Raw genomic sequence first — 23,370 nt, 5'->3', positions numbered from 1 at the left:
CTCATATGACTGATTCAGCCAGGGAGTCAAGAATTTGTTATCTTTTAAAAAAAACATGTGTTGTCTTTCTGCTTAAATCATTAACATTGCATAGAACATGCTATTCTAACCAGCTTTGGTAGAATGAAGATTAAATACACAGTTTCCTATTCTCTTGCTTAGATTCCACCAATACAAATTTTCTAATTCACACTGCTGGAATACCAGGTGTCTCATTGTGTAAAAAATGTTTTTAGTCATAGGGTGAATGAAAAGTTCAATTTCCCATTGCTATTTTTCCCATCATTTTTTATAGCATCATATTTTCCTTTATGTTGTTCTTTCTCATAGTGTGTTTACGCAATAGCCCATCTGCAATGCATAACTAAGGACTTGCAAGGTGTTTCATTAGAGTGTGCCTTAGTTATGATATCCCTGCTTTGTAAACAGAAACGTCCTGTTTTCTCGGTTGCTTTACTGATGCTGATGACTTCCTTACTACTTACAATTTATGGAAAAGACAATCTCCTGTATCCCTCTTATGGGAGATACCAATCCTGTGCCATCAACACTGAAAGATTACTCAATAATATACAGTAAAATGTACAGTAATCAGTGATTATACTGCCTTCCAAACTATTAGATTTCTTTTCACAAGCTGATGTGGGCTCTGCTTGTGGGTCCTGAGCAGTTTTGTCTGTATGAATCTTCTGTTTCTCTCCCCTGCCCCTCTCCAAAACAGCTTCCGCTCTATACACAACATCATTACCAGGTTACCCAGGCTTTAAAATACCTTTTTATTTCTTTTTTTGTTTGTTTATTTATTTATTTATTTACTTACTTACTTTAAAGTGAAACTATGCAGAGGAAAAGCTTTCCCAAGGTCGAGCACAGCTAAACTAAGCTGTTGTTTTCTGTCTCTTGTTCTTGCTGTGTTACAATCCACACCATGTGAAGAAAGGAGACGAATTCTAAATTAAGATCTTCAACACTTTTATTTGAACTAGAGGTGCCCAAGACTTTAGTTAACATTTTCATCCACTTTGCAGTTCGTCAGCCTGAAAAGAATGGTTGGGGCCTTCAGGCTGAGCTTGTCACATTTGCAGAAAACAAGCAAGGGATGTGAAGTGCAAAAAGAGCCACGGGAGTGACACTTGGAGCTCCTGTACTCTCTTCCCCTTCCACAGGTGTTCTAGGAATCACGAAAGACCGAAACCTTATTACAAACTTAATATACAGAGTGAGGATTTCTAAGATATCTGCCATTTTCAAAGTTTTTATGAATACAGTAGTATGAATTCTGTTCAGTGAAAGTATTTCACGAGCCATCAATCTTCTAGATGTCTTCCAACACACAGTTTGACCCTTCCTTTCACTAACAGGGAAGAAAAAAAACCCAGCAAACTGAACTATGCTGTCACTACTCCGTATCCAATACCTTTTGTTTGTTTTTAGGCACCTTAGTGGCTAAAGGCTTCCTTTCCATTTCTGTATAATTTCTTAGACAGAAATGCCAATGGAAATCTACATGTATTTTTGAAGAAGCTTTATTGATCTCTGCTCTGGCAGTTCTAAGAAACTGTTTAGGAGTCACCTGGAAATGGTGCAACATGCTGGAAAATAATGGCATCACAGCTGCCCATTTGGCCTGCTCTTTACTGCCCACCACCCAGCCAACATAAGAAAAACAAGGGAGACAGAGGATACAGTCCCAGTGTTCCTCAATCAAGTCATACCTGAAGTCCAAAGACAAAAGCCTGCCTCTTCTGTTGTTCAGCAGGAGGCATTTTGCTAAATATATTTCAACATGACAAGTATCTCAAGAGACTGAAAACACACATCATCATCTTGCTCCGTGAATCCAACTAACTTACTCCTGCATCTGTAGGGGTGAATGAATGACATTTCCAGCATTTTTCCCTGTGGAAAGAAAACAAAAGACACAGCAGAAGTCTAAGGACATTACAAGCAAGTTTCAAACTGAGGACTGTGTATAAAAATGAGTTAGGTTAATAGTCACTTTGTGCGGTATCATTCCCATGGACTATCAGGCACTAAATGATATAAAAACACGATCAGGAAAGGGTTCTGCTCTTACATTATGGGTTATTACAATTCACTTATTAGAAAGGTTTTTTAGTACTAGAGAAACCTGTTCAAATTTACACAATTTATTATTATTTTGTTGTTGCTGTTGTCATCATCATCGTTCTTATTTTTACTGTCTAGCAATATTCTCTAACTGGCTCAGCTTGCTTATACCTAATAATTAGCAAAGTGACCTGCTTCTACTTCATACAAGCAAAGCACCAAAGAGCATTGACAATCAATTTCTGAAGTGACTGAATAGCAAAATTGCACAGCAAGCTTGTATACTGAAATGGTGATGATTTGTAGGGCTTTGTAAATACACGGATTAAAAAAAAAAAAAAAGTTAAAAAAAAAGAAAAACAGACTAACCATTCATCAATTTTTCCATCAACTTAAGATGAGAAACTCACATTTGACATACAGCATGTCTGAATTTATTAACTTCTTCCTATAACCACCTAAAATTTTGCAAGCACAAAGTGATAAATACATGCATTGTATTCTCTTCTAATAACTTTGTGGTGTCAAAGGTTGCCTTTCAGGTGAAAGGTCAAAGAAATGAGCTGATTCTCTCAAGAAAATTTAGTTAACAAAAAGTGTTTGTCATTCCTTATCTGAGAGCAGCAAGCAATCTTAACATCTTGGTTCTTATCTGATCTACAGAGACACTGGTGGTAGTGCACATAGTAGTGCTCCAGAAATGAGACCTTCAGAGTAGCAAACATCTACTCACTGTTTTCAACTACTGCTCATCTTAAGAAGTTCCAGATGAAGCGGCTGCTATAAGATTGGAGATGATATAAGTTACTATGCTAAATCCAGCTAACACTTTCATTTATAATATGTTCTTGCAACCTGCTCCTGACAGTGACATTGACCTCTATTGTTTGCTGTAGTGCTTTGATAAGTGAAAAGAACTCAACTCCTGAGTGAAATGTTCTGCTGCTCTTGTGGAAGTCTATTTCAGAGTCAAAATCACCCTTTCCCAAGCAGAGTTCACACTGTACAAGACAACATTCTACCCACACTCCACCCCACTGAGCAGATTGCATTGCTTCGGTACACCTTCCAAGGCTCAGAGCTTGTCTAGAACAAAAAAACTTGTAAACGATCCTGTCCAAGGACAATGTGCAGAAGGAGACCTTACTTCCTGAACTTAAGAAACTGTATTTTCTTCAGTCTTCACAATTTATCAGTATTAATAGACTATGTGTCATGTCACATGTTTGTTTTTTCCAGTTAACATCATGACTTGCTTGTTAGGTAGTCTCAGTTCATAATTTTGGAAGCCCAATGTTGAAAAGGCCTGCTGTGGGATTAGGATTAATTTAATAATGATTGTGGAAAAAAAGTGGGTCTTTAAGTCTTGTTATGTTAGGTCAAATTTTGCTAATCTCTATATATTTTCCCTGCATAAAGGAGAAAGTACTTGCCTGACTGAGCAAAGAACAGACCAGCATCACAGAGAGGGGGTAATAGATGCATGAAGCCAGAATGTGCCAATTAATTTCAGGTAGTTTGAAGCACATGAGCAAATCAGTGCAACAGAGCAAAATGAAGGACTGGAGCAAAACAGCCACCAGTTACCTCAGGAGACAGATATCTCTTTAGAAAGAAAAAGAAAAGTCTTAAGTGATCTTCATAAAGGAAGGTATGTAGGGAACAGGTGTTACTGCAACACAAAACACAGAAGTGGAATGGTAAGTAGCATAAAAGCTGGTAAGGACTATGAAGAGGGAGATAAGAAACATGATTTTTGCACAGGAGACTACCAGCTAATAACAGGTCTGTTAACACAAAAGTTATGAACAGAAAAGGTTTATCAGAAGAGAAGTTTGTCAATGAGTTTAGTTGAAACTCAGGGAATCAAAGTTCAGTGATTTGCATTACTACTTCTTGTGGAAGCTTTCCTTTTGTATGTATAAATATATAGAAAAATATGTATTTGGTCAGATGGTCAGATCTCAGACAGGAGGACATTATAAGACAGTGCCCATGTCAATGTATATGGAACTGGAAGTAATGTCTAACACCTATTAGTTTGTCTAAGAAGTTAAAAATCGTTGCTACTGATCAAGGGTCTGTAGCATTTATCCTGGGACAACATAGAATTAAAAAGGCCTCTCCTTGTCAGTAAAATTGATGCTAAATAAGCATCATGTATCTAATCACTAAAATAATGCTGAAGTAAAAAAATCTCCTTCATTATAATGTCAATAAAAACAGGATTGAAGAAAGAAAACTTGTAAATAGAAAAAATAATTGCCAGGGAAAGAATTACTATCACAATGCTTCTGAAATAATGTTGTAAACAAAATATGCATAAAAAATAGAAGCCAAGATCTTCAGCTCTTGGAAGCAATGTTGATTTACACCACCTGAGACTCTGACAGACTGTAAGAGGACAATCGAGCTTTTTCTTCCAAACACTGAATAGTTCTTACTACAGTACCATTATATTATAATATGACTAGGAAATGCTGCAAATGGATCTAATTATTATTATAATCCTAACATTATAATCTTGAAGTCCTTGTCAAATGTTATTTCCAAGACATAGAGAGATGTCCTACAGGCAGAATTAAAATAAATAGATTAAATAATTTCCTACTGGCGAGATATCCTAAAAAGCTAATAGGTTTAGATTCCAGATTGGATTCTGTAGCAAAGATATTTGATTTGCTTGTCAAAAGTTAAAGATCTTACATTACAGTGCTCCATCAATCATTACGTATAAGATAGGTTAATAAGAAAAATCGAACTAAACAATAACAATCCAGACAAAATTTTGGCAATATGTAGTAAGTGGGGGTCAACTAGGATTATACTTTTAGTCTAATGCTTTCAGTGGTTTTACATGTATTAGTTAGTACTAGTCTATGTGGTCTACTGTTTCAAGTGTCCAATAATAGTTCTGTTTAAAAAAATCGTGGCTTGCAGATCCAGTGGACACTCCAAATTTTTTGAATGACTGTGTCTTATTTGCAATTACTTGAGTGATAAGTATTGAAATGAAGACTGGCAAAATATGTGAATCGATATCCACACTGATAGGGTTCTTCCAACATTATCAGCTTGTTTTCATTTGATTTTAGAAAACTGTTCTGATTACTCTTCACGAAACATCCACTCCTCCTGTAAGTAAAGGTCCAGAATTGCTTCAATTGTGAAGGGATCTTATGGTTCGGAATATATCATGCTGGAAATAAGACCAGTCATTTAATTTGACCTTTGTGATGTTTGAATAGTTTCCAGATGACTTCCAGATGACAACAGTACCTCTTTGGAAGTAGCTTGCAATAGGAATCAAGTTATTAAAAAAAAAAATGTTTCCAATTGCATAAGTATTATCCATCAGGTCAGTGGTGTTCCAGTATGAGCTGATGTCCCTTATCTTACATTATGTTGATAGCACTGCCATATGTTGCACTTAAAAGCTTTCAAACTGAAAGAGAAGGAATATTCTGTTAGAAAATAATTTCTGCTTGCCATCTGCACTTCTGCTTGCAGCATCTCACAAAAATTCACCTTCGATATCTTTATCTTACAAATGTCTCTCTAGAGTCTTGTGTTACAGTGCTAAAGAGTTGGTAGTTCCTGTGGAATCTGCTCACTGCTCTGCCAGGACACCTCTCACTCTGAGGGGAAAGAAAAGGAAAACACTCAGTTCTCTCTGAGTTATTGTGAAAGCAGTATGGTGAAAGAACAGACGAAGAGTAGTAGTGGGAGCTATGAAATTTGATCATGTCAGCTGTGAAATAATGCACCACCACCACCACCACAGACCTCCTCAGGGAGAGGATATTGCATTTTCTTATCAACAGTGACTTAATATTTCTGTGCATGCTAGGCATTTTTTCAGCTCTAGAGAGCTACAAAACCTACCCCTGTTCAGTGCACAAAACTCCTCTTGCCCAGAGACAGATGATTCTTTAGACATGAATTATCTCACGTCTGAGGTCCTGAAGAAAGGTCTTGCATTTGTAATTGACCAGGTACAATTCCAGACCATGAGCTCCTACTGAGCAATAAGCAATCTGAGAGCAAGATCCATTATAGATCTGTAGCTGGCTCCACTCCCCTTTGTAACTACAACTAGTGTCATGGCGACTAACATTGTCAGGAATGCATAACTTTATGGATGAGCTTTGCTGTTAGTGACAGTAGGGACCTGAAACTCGAGCCTTATAGTGCCAAGGTTTAAGTCCCCACTCTGCCACAGATCTCTATGAATCACTGTTAAAACACTGTTTCTGTGCCTCAGGGGCTAAGTAATGTAGTAATTTTCCTGTTTCTTAAGCATTTTGCAAGGATACACGCCCTAGAGTCAGTGAGAAAGTTGGGTATTTGTGATGCTGAAAACACGGCTTGATGCAGTTCAAAGAAAACAAGAGCATAGGCAGCAAATTATGTCTGAAGAGTCCTTACTGCGTAATTTAACTGAGGGACCAAGTTGCTTTAACTATCCTTCATTGTACAAAGGGAAAAATTAATCACTCATGAACTTTTTGAAATATGAGTGTAATTTTTTAAAACAAATTAATGATTAGTTATACTAATTAGCATAATGTAACTCAGATCTATTGTCTGTGGTAAATACATTCAAAATACTGTTACGGGTAAAGGGAGCATGCCATTTATTGCTTGTCCGATTATCATTTTCACAATCAACTACTTCAAATTATCCAAGGTAGGAAGGCCTATTAATATAGTCAAAGTCGTTACATGTGCGAAACCACCTTCCTAGTATTTACCTGTTTGTCTGTGATGGTGTCATCAGTCTTGTGTCCCATTCCACTTCACCATCCACTTTCTCACCCCAGTCTTCACCCTTCCCCCTGCTCCCAGTGAAGGGGTGAATGCTGCCCCATAGCTCCCCAATATCTCCAGGAGCCTTCTGTCCAGCAGGGACAGCCTGGGTCTGTCAGCCTCTTCCCTGGCCGTGCTTGTGGAGCTGGAGCTCAGACAGGCTGGGCAAAGGCCACTTAGCCACAGGGCATCTGGTAAACCCATCTCAGCCCCACTCAGGCCAAGGGCAGCTCAGCCATCCCTGGGACCTGACCCAGCCCAACACCTGTGCCCAGCAGTGGCAAATATAACCATGCTTAACTGGGTTACAACGTAATGTTGTTAATTTACAGTAAATGAAGGGAAGCTATACTGAATATGACTATTCTGTACTTAATTTCACACTGAAGAAAACTGACAAAACTGATGGGAAATAATTTTTTTAATAATATGGAGTCTGTTGAAATAATTTCTTCCTTCTAATTCCTTCTTTGAGAAAATGAACATTATGCATATTCTCATAATGTATTTCAAAATGATGAGTGATTCATGAAAGACCTGTCTGTGATGAAGAATTAAAAACATGCAACCACAGATTTGAATCTTAATTGAATGCTTTGTGTTTCCTAGTAATTTGATAATAAATCTTTCATCTTTTAGTGGTATAGACTAATGCTAACAGAAAAGTCATTTAGTTTTCAATGAAGAGGTCAGCTACTCTTCTGCTTCATCTCACCATATCCTGTATTATACAAAATAGGTAACAAATATTTCTCACTTTTCTGCATGTCTCCAGCAACATTGTCTCATGCCAACACTCAGATCTGAAAAAGTACATTACTTATACCTGAAAGGAGACCACCAAATAAATTATTTCTCTAGTTTTAAATATTCACCTAACTATACAATTATTTGGTCTGAGAAATATGAATTTCCTTTCTGTATTGTGAATTTAGGCCTTATTTCAGCAGAGCAAGCCATTCCCATTCACTTGGCCATGACACACCCGTTAAAGCCAGCTTAGCCCAAGGCAAGACCAAGACCTGTGGCTTTCTGACAGCAATGGTAAAATCATATTTACTGAATTAAAAACTACATTCATCCTTCAGTGCTGACATCAGTGGATGAGCAGCTCAAGAGGTACCACCTTCCCTGAGGCAAGAGGACACAGCAACACAGAAACCAATAGGTACCAGGAAGGCACTGTCCCACAGTGCCTAATTGCTACACTGATGCATGGTAAAGGATCATTACAGAAACACTCTCACATGCTAAAAAGTAAAATATTTATGTTCCTGTCAGAGAATGTACACAGGTCCTGGTAAAAGAGGTAACTATATTTTGTCTTAAATGTGCTTGCCTCTCAGATTCCCAGTATTTATTCCTAAAAAACACAAAAAGACCACTGATACAAACACTGCCTACATTTTAAGAGAAATAATAGCAAGCCTTTATTCTTTGAATTAAAATCCCTCATTTTGTTTAGATCTTTGAGCTGCTTTGCTTAGTCTATGACAATTCAATAATTATTTGCATACCATTGATTTTCTTCTAAAGCTAAAGTCATTAGACCTTTGGCTCACAGCCAGCTTTGCCAAACACAGATGGATAGAAATCATTCTATAAATTTTAATGGTAGCTAGATTCCGACTCTGAGATTTTCATCAGTTGTTGGATTGTCGAAATAAAATGCTGAACAAACACTCATGTCTTATATAATTACATTTATTGTTGAAAATTACTGGTCAATATCTGTGTGCACATTAACTAATAGCACTGACTATTTCACTGCCCATACAATATTATAGTTAATAGCAATTGTGATGCCTCAGACCACAATAAAAATTGGTTTCACTAAAATCAATGTATTCCCTGTTTTGTATCAAGGAAGACAGCTGAACAATAAATCCTGTATTTTGAAGTGATTGTTTAGTCTGACAACATAGTATCCAGAATTAGTTTGAATGATAGGTATGATTCACTGTAGAGTCAAATTCTAATATGAAATTCATCTATAAGGGCCCTTGCTGCTTCTGTTTAGAGACAAGTCACAGCAATAGTGTCTTGAGGAATTTTCTGAACCAAAGTGTATAATCTGAGTTTGGAGTTTATACCTCCAGTTTTGCCTGGTTGATGCCATTTGTGGATTGTTCAAGTTAGAGCAACATAATTTGACTCATGGTGCATCATGAATATGACGTCTAACTCTGTGATTTGAGAGAAATAGAATATACATACAATAGAACAGAAAACTGTTTTACCTAAACTAATACCCTTAAGTTTCAAATAGGAGCATTCTATGTTTTTTTTCAGAAAGAGGACACTCACCAACAAAAAAGATATCCACTTTTCACCAAGTAGGTACAGCATGCAGGCTTTGACTGTAATCTTACATAAACAAATCAAAATGGAGTGGCTTTTTTGGCAGCTGTTTAGACTGAAAAATACTGCTGCTTTTAAGGGAAGAGTTCTCTCAGTCTTATAATAAAGATCCAAATACATTTTCTATGATAGCTTAAACCCTTTTTTTTTTTTTTTTTTAAGAGAAGGTATATTAAGGATGCAATATCAATGATACTTTAGTGTGACAAATTATCTTCATTCATACTCATGGCAGAAGAATCTCTTATCTTTTGTTGTCTGAAAAAATAACGGTTTGCTGTAAGATTAAAGTAGTGGTTACATTGTGTAAAATTTTAGTACGTCACAAATTCAGCGTGGATAATTGCCGAGTATTCTTGACTGGTAATCCTCTCAGCACCAACTCATCAAGGACAGTGTCTTTCTGGCCTGCGTATGTATTTTCTGCATTGGAGCTTCTCTTCAAACTTGCTGTATTTATTCCAGAAGTATCTTTCTCTGTACCAGAACTGTGTGCTGGAGTTTTGTACCAGTACATAATACCTAAAGGGTAAATCTAGATCTGAAATATTACAGTATCTGCTTTGTCACATTATTTATTTTTAAATCATGCAACACGCATGCCGATTTTTTCCCACATAATCCTAAAACGTTTGAACTTTTTATTCTTTTGCTTTTTACATAGTGAAAACAATGTACAGAAAGATGCAAAATTGCAACCAAACAACCTCAAAGACTAATATATATTATATTACTAGTTACATTATATAGCCTTTTTAGTTCTTTATTTTTCCTGTCAGATAGAAGACCATGAGCACCTTGAGGTCTCAAAGTGACATTACCCTGCTTACACAATCTTGTTAAAAGGCATGTATAATAAACCTTCCCAAAAATCAAATACTATTAAGATTGACCAATGTAGGTTAAAGGACTATAATGCTTTTATTAGATATTAGGATGTTACTGGTGGAAGCAAGCATTACCATAGATTGCAGATGAGGAGGAGGAATTGAATGAAAGAGGTAATTCTGATGGAGTAATGTTAAAATATGGGATTTAGGAGAAAGGAGAAATCAGGTGGTAAAGCAGTCTTTTTGCAAGTGTCTTAGATGACTTGGACTTTTTAGTCAGAGAAAGGGAGAAAAGAAAAATGGACACATGGATTTAGAGATGACACAAAGGGATAAATAGGAACTACTTAGGAGAATGAAGTGATAGGATACTGAGAAAAAGTAAATAATCTGAAAAATGAAAATGAACAGAGACATTATAGGTCCTTTTTCTGCCTGTAGGATTTCCTGACAACTGCAACACTTTGTGCCTGAAGACAAATCTCAGCTGTGTTGCAATTATTAGTGCTGGTTCATTGTGTGCAGTCAATTAAGACAATGGATTATGGTTAACTTAAAGATAGTAATCAAACTGATTCTTATCACTGTGGTGAAGTAGCTTTCAATGAATACTTGAATCTATTTGCCACATCAGCTTCTAATTCTCACTGCTATTATTTACCCAACACTTCAAACATTTTGTTTCATCTTTGTTTATTTAATATCATTGTCAGACTCACTAATTGGATGCTTTAAATATTCCCTTGCTTTACACAAAAAAAACAGTTTATCATACATTTACATTTTTCTTTGAAAACAAGCAGAATTTTTAATCTTCACTCTTTTCATGAAATTTCTTTTGCACTGGTCTCAATAACTTCATCAGCTGGAATTACAGAGCAGTGTGCTTGATGATTTCTTATTAATTTTCTTAATAAAAATTATCGAATTGTCAAATGCAATTGTTAGAATTGTAGGCAGATAGAAATCTGTTTTATTTTGCTATTTCATCCTATCACTAAATCAAATAAATGTGGGAAATTATTCTCCACCACTGAAAAACAAATGTGGACACCTCTTATTATTTCTTACTAAACAGACCCCAAAATAAAAGCGAGTTCACTGATTATATTCTCCATAGTTCTCACTTTAACCCCACAGACAGAATCCAGAACTGCTAGGAAGCAGCTGTGCTATCAAAGCATTCCTGTATAGAGGTCTCAAACACATCAAAAATACCAAACTGGAACTGAAGGTTCAGGAAAAATATTATATTCTGAGCAAGTGCACCTCAAGTGAAAGTTAAAAATGCATTTTTCATAGAAATGGATATAGGATATTTTATTTTAAAGGACCATAAAATTTGCTGAGAAGCCAGTTGCAAACTGGGAAGTGATAGTGGGTACCAGCAAGTCCCTACAGCTGTCTTTTTACCTTTTCAGGCTGAAGAAACCCTGGCCCATCAGTGTCTCCTCACAGGGCAAGTGCTACAGCTCTTGACCATTTTGGTGGCCCTCTGCTGAACATTCTCCCGTTTATTGGAATCTGTCTTGTATTGGTGGGTCCAAAACTGAATGCAGGCTAGGTTTGATCTGTCAAGTGCAAGTAGAGATATATTATCCTTTCCTTTGATCTACCAGCTGTGCTTCTGTTCATATAGTCCAGGATGCTGCTGGCCATTTTTGCTGCCAGGGCAGGCTGGTGGCTCATGCTCAGCTTGCTACTGGCAAGAGCCTCAGGGCTTTTCCAGCAGAGCTGCTCCCCAGTCTGGCAGTCACCATCCTGTATTGTCACCAGCGGTTCTTCCTGCCAAGGGGTAAGATGTCTCATCTGTCCTTGATTTTCATAAGATTCCTTTTGGACCATTCCTCAAGCCTGTCTAGATGTCTCTAGATGACAACTCCACCCTCAAGAGCATTAAGTGCTCATCCCAACTTTATGCCAGCTGAAAAATTAAACATGTGCTCCATCATGTCCTCTAAGTCATGGACAAAGATGTCAAAAAGGATAGATCCCAGGATAACCCCATTTGTATTCTACTTGTTACTGGCCTACAGTTAGAGTAGGATTTATTGTATCACTCTCTGAGTCTAACCATCCAGTCAGTTTTGTCTGATCATTTGAACCATAACACCGTAATTTGAATACAAAAATATTGTGGAGGACACTGTCAAAAGCTTTGATAAAGTCAAGATAAATGACATCTGCTACTCTTCCCTAATCCACAGACCTAGACATTTCATTTAAGAAGGTAATCTGACTGTTAGGCATGATTTACCCTTGGTAAATCCATGATGACTGTTCCCCATTACCACCTTCTCCTTTATATGCCCAAAATGTGTTCTAAAGTATATTGCTCCATGGGACTAAGTGCAGCTGACCACTCTGCAGTTCCCTGGGTTGATTACTTGACCATTTTTCAAAATGAGTGTGACATTTACCTTTCTCCACCCAACAGAGACTTCCACACCCTTTCAAATATGGTAGTGGATTTGCAATGACATCATTCAGTTGTCTCATCACCTTTGGATGACCCTGTGGACTCGTATTTGTCAAATTATCCCTGACTCAATCTTCACTCAGTGCTGGTACCTCTCCTCCTTGAACCCTGACACTAGGCGCAGGAGCCTTGAAGACATTGTAGTATAGTGGTAGAGACAGTTGATGTTGTCCTTCATGCCCCTCACAGGTCTTGACTCTAGTTGAACTTTTGTTTTCTGACACTATTCCTTCAACCGTGGACAGCTTTTCTAAATTCCTCCTTCGTAGTCTGTCCCTGTTTGCATCCTCAATACATATAGCCTGTTTGCACCAGGGCTATGTCGTGAGTTCCCTGACTAGCTCAACAGTTTGTAGCCAAGTTGCACAGCTGCAGACCAGAATTCTTGCAGGACAATAATTGTATTGCACAAAAGTCTCCCTGGATTTCAATAGGACATACACAACAATTCATCCTTTAACATTCCTGTATTTCGTATGTCTTCCTCTTGTAGCATAGCCAGCCATCTAAAAAGGTATCTCCAGAATCATCGAGCTGTGAGCAGCCAGAAGTATAGTTTACCTACACAATCTATAAGAACCCTGTTAACCTTTCATACACAATAGAGTTTGTGGGGAAAAAAAAATGATAGCATGTACTTCACAACAATACAGTGTTTCAGAAAGCAGTGTTTCAGAAAGCAAACACCCCAAATTCCAAGTATCCTTACTAAACTACGTGCACACAAACACTAGAATAAACGGAAAAGAAGAAGAATAAACCTCCCTATCAGTACTGTTCCCTCATAGGAGGAACAATTCAAGCAATTTAACACCAAATTAGCTACTAGGAGAACCTAGTAGTTAATTCCTTAGACAGCAAATGAGAGGAGGGATGTGGCAATTATTCAATAGAGGCATATTTAAGTAGATCTGAAAAGCATTACTGATGTCTAAATTATTTTTTCCTTTTTCTGTAAAGAAATGTTGTGTAGGAAATTAGATTTCTCAGCTGACTGAGATTCATTATAGAGCCATACAGAAAGTTAGGAGAGAATAAGAACATTTTTATACCATTAAGCACAAGATCAAGCACAGTACAGGCTGGCAACCTTCAGAGCCCTCTGACAAATGCTACTCCTTCCGACTCAGGAGTTCAGTCAGGAAGATTCTCCTTTTTAGTCTGGGTGACACAAAAGTTCAAATATTTCCACACTTTGCTCTACACTTTGGATGATGCATTTTTGTCTATAATAATAATAAATTACACAAACAAAGTGAAAGGTTTCTTTTTATGCTGTGTTAAATTTGATAGTTCTAGACACTTCCTGACACACTAATCTATGTGATTTATTATTGTAGGGAAGACAAATTCAGGGACATGGAAAGAAATCCTAACAGAAAATTTGTGCTAAGTCCACTGTTATCATACAAAGATAACAGTTTTTCCTATGGAGGCTGTCTACATTGAAATAGGTTTAATCTAAAATTTAATATCAGCTTTCATGATTGAAAGGGAAAACTGAAATAAAACATGAGCATAAATGAATGAAATTATACAATAATTACTATAATTATAAACATCAAAGTTACTTATCAAACCTCCATCTTCTTTATGCTAATTATTTTCCCAACAGATTATTCTCAATAGGATGAAGCCATCTCAGTTATGAAAGAAAACTAGTGTTTTCCCGTTCCCTGATAATTAGTCATTCATATTTAGATAGCCTTCATTCACTGCTGCACAGGTGCCTCAACCTTTGCCACATAGCATTGAGCTGTATTTAAAGAAATACTCTCTGAATACTTCTGAAAGAATAATAAAAAACTGTATTAACAGCTTAATCATCCCGCATCTATCCAAACAAAAGATCTGTCATGTGAAATTCATCTTTTTTTTTTTTTTTTTTTTGTCAAAAACATGCACAAAACCGTTCTGACAGACTAAAATATGACAACGTTATATCAGCAAGCCCGCTTCAGCAGCCCTGCTAACTTAACACCCTATTCAGCAGATATTCAGTTTCTGTGGCTGCTGGCCATGTATTTCAGTGAACTTCTATGAGCTGGCACCTGCAAAGCTTAATTCCAATTCAATAAACATAAATTCCTGCCTTCCTCATTGCAGATATGATAACTGCTGACTATGGCTATGATTCTCCAGCAAAAGCATGTCCTATATATAGAAGTCAGTATTAGATGTCCATCACACTTGTGAACTTATGGTTAGATACACTGGAACTAATGACATATGAGTGGGAGGAAAGTCCACGAAGAATGACAAAAATACAAACGTACTCAGAGATGTCAACAGGAAAAAGGTTCTCTGACCAATGCATTCCCATCTCTCTGGACTCTGACAAAGTTATTTACTCATGGCTGTAATAAGCACTAGAAACTATTTTAGAGAAAAACCCAAACAATACAAACACTACCCATCCCAATGTCTTCTGGGATACTTACTACATGACCTCATGGGTAAAGCAATTCACCTGCATAACGATTGTCCCATTAGCCAAGATCTTCTAGTGGAGAGTTACTGCTAGGATGCTAGACTGCATCAGTCTTACTCTCCCACTGACACTGACTGGTGCATCATGTCTCATCTAGGTTAGACAGGGAGTTTATGTAAAAGTCAATAGGAGAAAAATGCTTCTAAATGCCAGGATGTCTGGTTTTGCCATCTCAGCCACAAAACATCTCCATATCTCAAATCTGAGTGATTTTAATGAGAAATATCTAAATAGCACAATTCAATATTCCCACAGAAAACTGTCATGAAATATCTGGCTCATAAGATAAGAATATCATTATGTTCGCTATTTAGACTGATTCAGGATTAAAAGCCAATGAAGAAACAATGAGATAGAAGCCTTAAATGAGTATCATCAACAAACAGAAAAAGAAATTGACAATTGTCATCACTGATGGCAGCTGATAATTGTCATCACTATTTTCAGTACAAAAAAAAAAATAGACAAGATTAGGAATACAAAAATAATTGATAAGGCAATAAAATCAATATGATTGTTTGGTTGCTGGAATGGGTAGGAGGATTTTTCTTCTACTGTTTACTTAATCCAGATTAATGAATTTTGTTAGGCCTCTTCAACAGTGCAGAGCACAGGTTTTATAGTAGCAGAGATACTTAAATTAGCATTAAAACAAGATGACCATAAAGCTGGAAACTATCGAGCTAAAGCAAGAAATTTGGCATGGACTAATTAACCATGTAGAAATAAAAATTGACATGTGGCACTGGTCAATTTATGTAGCCAGACTTGCACAAAGACCCTCATGAAACATCGCTGCAAACATCTGTATTTCAGATGACCCAAAATAACACCCTTTCAAGTGGTCAGAGGAGCCTCAATTAACAAAAATCCCACAGCCTTAAAGCCAGGATAACAAAGAACTGTACGAATTACTTTGCTAACAAATATTTAAAGGGATGATAGATTTATGTGTTGTTACTAAATGGATGTGGTTTAATCTGCTTGAGGAAAGGATATATTTTTTTTTAATATACTTTTTTTATTATTATTATCCCTCTAAACATGAAGGCTGTTTGTATGAGATTCCAATAGATGATCATTAGACAGAGAAGATCTTGACCATCCCCCCAGTGTCACATGCCTGGCTAATGAAAGACAAATGACCATTGGAAGAGAAGTGGAAGTGCAGAGTGTTGCAGATTGTTCTCTAGAAGATGCCTATCTGTGTGTTTGGGCCAAAATATATTGCCTCGTTAATAGCTGTTTGCTCATCTGAAGCCTTTCATTGACTGATTCATATAATGTCAAACTAGAAACGTTTAATAGGATATCCCTAGAACAACAGGAATAAAAGGATGGACCTGAGGATGAGAACGGAGCTGGAAGTGATAAGAAGAAAGTAGAATGACACCACACCGCCAGTACTCGAGTATAAGGTGGTGACAGAGCAACAGGAGGAAGACATGAGTGGAAAAAAAAAAAGGAAGAGAGGTAAATGTCGGAAGTCAGTATCTCAGATATCTTCTCACTGTCATTTGACATGGACCTCTCTTCACTAATTACTATTGACTAATTTCTACTGATTTCAGGGAGTCTGCATAGTAGAATTCTAACACAACGAAGGAGGGTAGGAGTTAAATAAGGGCAGCGCATAAGAAATGGAGATAGCAATCAAGTTCAAAGCAGAGAATTCAAGATACTTCATGGATTTGCTGAATGATATAGGTATCATTAATATAGATATCCCCAGGTAAAACTGAATTTGATGTTCATTATCTTAAATCATTATTGGTTAGAAATTAAAAGCTGTAATGTTAGCTCATATTAACTTTCACTGGAAATCCTAGTTCCCCAAAACCTGTCAATCTTCCTGTCCATACACAGCAGCTTGTCTTTATTTCTCAACAACAAAGATCAAAGTGCCCTTACAGTGGTTAGCCTGGAAGAATATTTTACAAGGAGTCTGTGATCCACATAACAGTTAATCTAGGTGTATGTCTCTGTATCATGGATATTGTATGATTGCTATTTAGTCAACATATACACAGCCAATGTATAGTTAGTAGATGTACATGTAGTCAAAGAGTATTAATCTTGAGTATATGTATACTGCATTATCTTGTTCAATTGAAATATTACATGCACCTATTCAGGAACTGAGGCTTTCTTGATAAGATAAAAATATTAGAGTGCATTGTCCAAGGAACTCTTCAAAGCTAAGCCCATATTCAAGTCGTGATTGCTGTCATCATTGATTGAGAAATCTGTGTTTTTACCAAGACTCTGTAAGAATACAGAATACTGTAAACCTTCCTGCCAACTGATCTTAGAGCTGATGAACCTCTCTATAGATGGGACTTGTCAAGTGTGCTGTGCCTTGAGCATAGATCCAACCAGTACCATATCATCTTGGGGCTCCCGAAATCAGAAATAGGATTTTGTAACTGGCTACCACCTTTTCTGGGTTACTAATTAATCGTTATCTGCTTTGCAAGTGCTTGTGCATTTCTTATGGGATGTGGGAAGACCTGGCACCTTTTCAGTGCAAAACAGCTCTTGAGCTTCTCATTATGCGTACAAGGAAGGCGTGACCTCTGTCTCTGGGTTAGCAAGCTGAACAAACCTAACTGCAAACCATTCAGGGTATATGCTGTGTCAAAGTTATGACTAAAACCTGCTGTCATGGCATTTTTTTTCAACCCTCCTACACAGTATAATGAACTCTTACAATGAATTTCACATCCATAGTACACTTCTGAGCAGCACACACAGTAATACTGAACTGTGGCAAATACTGTAGTGCAATATTTTTGGAAACAGGAAAAATCCACCATTTTCCATAATGCAATAAAATATACCACTGCTTGCACTTTGGTGAAAAATTCACAACCAGGCCTTCAGTCTTTCTTTTTTTTTAAACTATTGGAAAATGAACAGCCTGCTGAAGCTCTGTTCTAACTGTTTTTCCTGACTAATTTGGCTTCATTTCACAAGCGTAGATGTCTCATGCCAAGATTTTATGTTCTGCTTTTTCTTTCTCTCTCCACTGTGCCAATAAAAATGTTTTTCATTTGAAGTCTTATATTTATTGCTTTCAGTGTCACTTTAAAGAATAAATCTATCATGGAGTAAAGTGCAAGTCAATAAAGTAATGTACATACATCAAGCAAAATTTTTACCAGCTAAGGTAGTATGGTACAGAAAATAGAATTCTTTGAAATATACTGTAAGGTAATGTTCTTAACTGTAACTGTAAATTCTGCAGTGAGCCAGTAAAAGCATACTTTTATGCTCTAATAAAGGTCAGTTTTTAAATACCCTGAGAAGCCTTAGTCTTTTTTAACCTCATCCCTATGGCATTGCTCCTTTGAATTCAGTGGGAAATAAGTTTAATCTATTTTTCCTTAAAAAATAAAGGAAAAAAAAAATCTCTATGGTTAGTAGAGCTTCTGCAGGAGATCTGTATTGAAGACCTCTAGCTCCTGACAGCCTCAGACTTACTGAAACTGTATGGTTATATAAAACAATTGTCTGAAAAGCAGATGTAGAAGTAAAATAGATACAGCTAATTATGCAGCATATCCTCTCCTACTTATCTGGATGGCCCGCCATAAGCCAGAATGATCTGCATTCAGGACAGAACCTTACCTTATCAGAGTGATCCCTTGACTACCTAATGCAGTTGGCAGGAAGGTTTACAGTATTGTTGTTTTGTTTTTTTTTTTTTTTTTCCAAACATTTTGCTCGTAAATTAAAAAGCCCAGACAGCAAAGGGATCCATTTGGTGGACTTAGCTCTCAGTGTGTAGGCTGAGCAGTTTGCTAGACAACCTTCAGGCTGGCTTGTCAAAAATTTTGATGGAACCATCAAGTTGTACACGAGAACACAATACCTTCTGTAGCAGGCATTACAACTGTATTAAAAATCAGGTAGATGATTAGGTATACATATATATTTATGAAGTATTATTATGATTGGGCAGATTCATCTCAATTTGTTTCCATTGTCAGGCAGGCATTTTCGATTCATTTTTCATATAGAACCTCTGAGAGTTTTCTTTAAAATAGTACATAAGGAATAGTATGCAAGACTTGGATATTTCAAATAGCTTCCGTCAGACAAGGCCATATGTCCATGCCACACCACACTGATTTCAGGCTTCTGTGAAGACTGTGAACCAGTAACTTTCAAATCAAACTTGCTCAGTTCACATGCAAAATGGTGTTTCATTTGGATTTTATCACTACCAGTTCTGTCAGACCATCCTTAAATATGAAAGCCAAGCTACTTTTTTTTTTTTTTTCCCAGCTCATGCATTTTCCATTAAAAATGAAGTTTTTGATGGCCTAATTTCATCCCTGCTTCAATTGGTATCAGTCTTATCCCTGATAATGGCTTGAATCTGTGCAATTCTACAGAAGGTGAGAGAAATGAGATTACAGACACTAGGCCAAATACTTTATGGCACTGGATTTCCACAGCTGCAACAGTGTGACAAAATCAAAATGAACTTCAACATTCTGGAAGCAGCACATGAGAAAGTAACAACTGACAAATAGATGTGAGCCACCCTCCTTTTGGATTGTTATGAAGATCAGAAAAAAAGAAACCACACTTGTAACACTTACTTGCTTTCTTTAGATATGCAACAGGACCACTTAAAGCAAAATCAGAAGCTTTTTTCCCCCAATCGCTTTTCAGGTAAGTTCATAGTAATGCTTTGTGTAGTTTGATAGTGATCTGTGCAACTTAATCAGTTGTTTGTTTTTTTGTTTTTTTTTTTTTCTCTAGGCTGTTTAATGTAGTGCCACTTTCATTACAGAAAGTACATACTTTATGCTGCTACGATTTTTAGTCTTTCTGAACTCTTCAGGGTTTTTATATTAAGCTTATTTGTGCAAATGACATGCTGCCCAAGGCCGATAAGTACTGAACATGATTATTAAAAAAAATATACCTATTTTCACTGATTAGCATTATGGTAAGAACTGGGGTAGGGATATGTGAATCCTGAGCATCTAACTTACAAATATTTTAAATATTGAGATTTTTCAACATTAAAATCAATAGAAAAACAAAACTGTTTTTACTGCCTTATCTATCAGCTGAATAGGTTGCAAGGCTTTCAATTGCCTGCTGATGTCCCAGTGACAAACAGGCCAGAAGACCAGCAAACTCAAATGGCAGAAGAAAACATACACTTTCCTCTTTCAGGAGGAAGGAGGCTGATTAATTTGCCGATGAAATTTATCAAAAGACAGTATTCTGCTCTAATGTTCTGCTTCAACTATGACAGCGAAGCACAATGCACTAGGAAAGAGAAGAGACACAAATTTCAAGTGATAAAAAAGAAGCTAGTAGATCCTCAGAGTCTCTATACAAGCAGATACTCTTCAGCTCTTTGCTGGAATGATTTGTGCTCAACATTGTTATTATTTGTGCTGCTCACTTGCCCAGAAGCTCTGATGATTATTGTTACTACCTCTGCTAGTATGATCTAAAGAAAATCATGCTTGCCTTAAATAGCAGAGTACTTCAAAAAGAAAACATAGGTAACCAATATAAGTACTGTTAACCTTACTTTGCTGACTGGGATCAGAAGTACTGCTGGATACACTCCAGGATGCTAGAAGAACTAGAAATGAAGCCCCTCTCAAATCTTGTCCTTGGTAACAAAACTACCCTTACTTATCAGCTTTTCAGTTAACTATTGATAGAAAGAGACTGACAACTGAAACTGGTCTGAAAGCTGTATCTGATCTTCTTCTGAATGTTAACATACTGTTATTATACCCTGAGGAGCTGGATATCTAGTTGGCTGGTTACACATTTCAAATTATTTGATCCCATATGAACTCACTTTATATGCCTTCAGAGCAGTAAAGGGGAGTTTCTGGTATTGCTAAGGTATTACTTTGATGAGCAATCAGAACTGAATACAGTTTACTCAGTGCTACTGACTTCCTACTGATTGCACACACTGCCTTAAAACTTCCATCTGATGACACCAGCTTACAGACAAACAGCAGCCCTCCTGACTTGGGGAAATAGCCTTCCTTAGTGCATATAAGATGTTCAAGCTTTGAAATAGGCACATGATTATTTGCAAAATTTGACACCCATCTTGACAACTGTTCCTGGATTCTGACCTTAAATGCAAGTAATAACACAGCTTTGTGAGCTGACACTGTGTGAATGAACTTCAGAGAAGTAAATACGCAGAGATAAGCAAGCAAGGAGGATGAAAGATAATAGAGACAGAAGGGGATAACTAAAACAGGAACTAATTAGGGTCAGGTTTTCGGTAATTACGGTGGCCTGAAATGAAATACACACTTCGGACATTGTCTCCAAGCAAATTTAAAACAAGAAAGAAAAGCAAAAATCAAAAGTCTCCACTGAGCACAACACAGATGTGCAACAGACCTTCAGGACCTCGGCAGTGTGCAGGATGTACTTGGAAAGGAAATGTGTAGGGTAGTCCAACTCAACATCAGCAGTGGGACATTCTGGCCTGCAGGCTGGGATGCATTTGAAGTGCTGGGGCACCAGTTTCTGAGAAGGAGAGAGGTAGGCTAAAGAGAGCACATTCCTAATCCACATTTCAAGCCTCCTATTCCAGACTGTGTTCCCTTAGACTAAAAGTTTTCCACAAATGGCTATATACAGTAAATATCAATCCCAAGGCAATTTTATTTTCTTATAGGATCTCTCCCTTCCCACCATCCTACAACTGTTGTCTTTGAATTTAATCTTTGTAATAATGCTGTCTCTGAATTTGGTCACTGGCAAGAGTAGAGGATCAAAAATTATCATTCACTCCTGGGAGGAAAAAGTTCACTTGTTTTGATTTTCTTAGTAGGTGACTCCAATGCAGTGTTCATTTTCAGGTTAAATACTTCACTTTCATTATGAACTAGAAGTAAGGTATTATTGATCAGTTCTGAAATGAAAACAAACCTCTGTATTTAGACATTTACAATGTTGTTATTGTAATTACTGGTCTTGAATCTTCTAATTCACATTTCATTTTAGGACCTCCAGGTGGAAAAATTAGCCTGTTCCTCCAGAGGGAAAATTCTGCTTTCTGATCAAGTCTATTTCAAATCATCAAAATTAAAACTGCAGCAGGCACAGAAGTCTGTGTTCCAGAAAAGCACCTTCCCTAACTCAAGTACTTTTTATGACCATTTAGTTCACCTTTGTTCTCTTCCTCTATTTCACAAAGATGACGTGAGTAATGTTTATTACATTAGCTCTGGTACCATGAACGCTACAGCAGACTCACAGCATAATTCTCTTCCTCCTTAGGGAGTTTATATTTTTATTCACAGCACAAGAAAACCTAGTTTGTGGACAGAATATTTTCTCCAATTTCTGTTTCTTTATTTGGTGTTTTGATGTAATAAATTGATTAGATAGACTAGACAGTAGTTTCATAATCCTGTTCTGAGCCTACCAGAATTAATTACTGTTCACATAATACTATTCAGGAAGTATGTTTTAAAAAGCAGAATACTCATTATGTGATAATTTTCAAGGATGCCATCCACATGGTATAATTCCCAACAGTTATGGGGACGGATGCTTGCATGTTGCAAAAGGACAAGATAGTTAGCAGGTGAGGAGTTATCCAGTAATGCCAGTTGGTGGAATGTGTGGTTCTGTATGAGGTTGTCACATCGTAATTTTTCTACCGCATTCGATCAGATTCCACCGGCCCTGGCTGCAAGTATCAGTGTTATGCTAATGAGTGCAGATGAGGTTAAATAGCTACAGAATGGATCTCAGCCCACTGAAAGGAAGAACAGCATTTACATTGGCTTCATAACACCTTGTGTCTGGCTTTCAACATGATCCTTTGCAGAAGACCTAAGACAGTTTTGATCTGATTCTCTTGCCTCAAATAATCCAAAGTTCATAAAGCGGCACATGAAAATGTATCTTTTTGGAGACCTCTTTAGCAGCTCATTTACTGTTTACGAAGAAGTTCTCAGCATCCCCAACTGAAGAAACTTTATAGTTGCACTTACAGACTGCAAAACTGGGGTTTCCTGATCGTCTTGTTCAGCTTACTTTTAATACTGCACTTTTGTCTGGTCTGTCCCTCAAGTAAGGAAGAGGAAAATCTCAGATCTTATTAATGTACAGACACAAAACAGGTTCCATGAAGAAATTAATAGAACACCCAAAATGTCTTTGTGATGATTAAATTCATCACTCCAAGCCCTGAAGGTTCCCCAGTGACGATCCAAGTCCTTTTTACTACAACAGCCTCACTAAGCCTCTCAAGTTTATCAGTGAGTCAAAATGGTATCTAAGGTATATAAGAAGTACAAAAATTCTGA

General features: G+C 37.0%; 1 long non-coding RNA gene across 2 annotated transcripts in view; it reads left to right on the top strand.

Annotated features, from left to right (window-relative positions):
- Positions 1-23,370, top strand: part of LOC139826999 (uncharacterized) — a 42,904-nt gene that overhangs the window by 7,164 nt on the left and 12,370 nt on the right. For both annotated transcript variants that reach the window (XR_011737172.1, XR_011737173.1), the window contains exons 2-3: positions 19,664-19,723; positions 22,058-22,255. This is a non-coding gene — a long non-coding RNA (uncharacterized lncRNA). The remainder of the gene's footprint in view (positions 1-19,663; positions 19,724-22,057; positions 22,256-23,370) is intronic.

The sequence above is a fragment of the Patagioenas fasciata genome, chromosome 1, assembly GCF_037038585.1.
Source record: "Patagioenas fasciata isolate bPatFas1 chromosome 1, bPatFas1.hap1, whole genome shotgun sequence".
NCBI classification, from domain to species: Eukaryota; Metazoa; Chordata; class Aves; order Columbiformes; family Columbidae; genus Patagioenas; species Patagioenas fasciata.
Note: the sequence above shows the minus strand (reverse complement) of the source record. Positions and strands in the feature narration are given on the sequence as shown.